Source organism: Protomyctophum parallelum (assembly GCF_964188405.1).
Source record: "Protomyctophum parallelum genome assembly, chromosome: 1".
Lineage (NCBI taxonomy): Eukaryota > Metazoa > Chordata > Actinopteri > Myctophiformes > Myctophidae > Protomyctophum > Protomyctophum parallelum.
In genome coordinates this window covers 54,998,264-55,000,179 of record NC_139697.1, presented here as the reverse complement: position 1 = coordinate 55,000,179, position 1,916 = coordinate 54,998,264, and the positions used below count along the sequence as shown (strand labels likewise).

The following is a 1,916-nucleotide window of genomic DNA, read 5'->3' as shown; positions in this document are numbered from 1 at the left end:
GCAGATAACGCTACAAGTCCAGACTACAACCATATTCAATAATAATCATAGTAATAATGATGACCATGGGGATGAAGAAGATGCCAGTTATTCTAGTGGTCTGCGTGCTGCTGTTCTCATCTCTGGATGTCCAGGCAGCAGAGAGTAAGTCTATTTGGCTCATCTGGTTTTAATGATGATATAGAATGACGTAATTCTTTTTCTTGTTAATTCCATAAACCTGCCTGTGTATTTCTGTCTCTTTCTAACTCTGTCTGTCTGTCTGTCTGTCTCTTCCAGACAGCTTTGGTCCAGCCGAGTGCTGCTTCAAGTTTCGCGCCGCACGCCTGAATAAGGTCAAAGTGGTGACGTTTGAACGCACAAATGTTCACTGTGCTAGCTATGCTGTTGTGTGAGTATTAAGCTATTCTTACACACACACAAACACACACACACACACACGCTGCACACGCACGCACACACACACAGACAAATAAATATAAGCAGTAACTCACGACAGTTACCGTACTATTGTGAATGTATCATGCCAATGCAGATTGAACCATTTTATCTAGAAATAAAGTCATGTACACAGGTTAAAAAGGTGCTGCTGTGTGTATATTTAAATTGGCTAATGGGTGGGTCACTTTGACTCAGACATAACCATATTGTTCACAATAATATGACTCAGACCACCATATAGCCTAGACTAGAGTTCCCACTTCAGACCCGTATATGGTGTGAGTCATCATACTGACTGTCATGACAGGTTCAGGTTTATTTGTCATAATAATAATAATAATAATAATAATAATAATAATTTCCATTGTATGTATACTCTGTATCTATACATATTATGTATAGATACAGAGTATAAATACAATGGACATTATTTTGCTCAGAACACTCTCATTCTTATATACACAGGACATAAACAAACATCTATAGTGCAAAGAAAAACACAAAAACACAAAACAAAGTGCAAGTGAAGTGACAATACAGTGCAATACAGTTATGACAGCATAACGTCAGGTCCGAATCGGATTGGCGGTTGAGATGTGAGGGCTGAGGAGGGCAGTAGTGTGTAGTGGCCTGAACCTCTAATCAGGAAAGGTTCCTGGTGGAGACCGATTGATCGAAAACAACCAACAAAGTCTGCTCTCAAAGGAACACACTATTATAGCTGACCAAATGAAACACCTTTCTGATGAAAATGTTCTCTCCGTCTCGGTCTGTTCTATATAGGTTCACAATGAAGAATGGAGCCAAGATCTGTGCTTCCCCGACTCAAGAGTGGGTCCAGAAACTCGTCACCCATCTGGAGTCCACCGCCACCATTTGAGGGTTCTGTGTGACAACGGGGGCCACCCGACGCAAAAAGGCTCCCGACAACCAGGTGTTTTTGTGACGATGCTTTGACATGCCACGCCGAGCTTTGCTTTATGAGAAAAAAGGAACAGCATAACCATACCAGTTAACTATAGTGACAACTGTAATTCCCCAGGTTTCTCAATGGTTTTAACTACAGTGACAACTGTAATTCCCCAGGTTTCTCAATGGTTTTAATGTCCTTTACACACCGGGAGTGAGACGAATAAACAAATGGTTCATGCATATTTCACATCAAACTGTAAAAAAAAAAAACTTATCTTCTGTCTATGCCTTTTTGATCCATGTTTTTTTATTTTTTTTTTATTTTTCTGTTAAGCACTTTGTGACTTGTTCTTAAAAGGTGCTATATAAATAAAGCTTTATTATTATTATTATTATACTTTGTCGTTGTTTTATTTGCAGATGCTTGTATTCACGGTGAAAAACTGACCTTGTAGAGGAGAATTATTAGATAACTGTATGGCCCCGTAATATTTGTGTTCTGTGTGTATACTTAGTATACTCATAACATACTATAAACAACAGTATAAAATAATGTAATCGCA

General features: G+C 38.7%; 1 long non-coding RNA gene across 1 annotated transcript; it reads left to right on the top strand.

The window, feature by feature from the left end:
• Positions 1-1,350, top strand: LOC310879582. Its single transcript, XR_014571026.1, has 3 exons — positions 1-148; positions 284-391; positions 1,225-1,350. It is a non-coding gene; the product is annotated as an uncharacterized lncRNA (long non-coding RNA).
• The last annotated feature ends 566 nt before the right edge of the window (positions 1,351-1,916 follow it).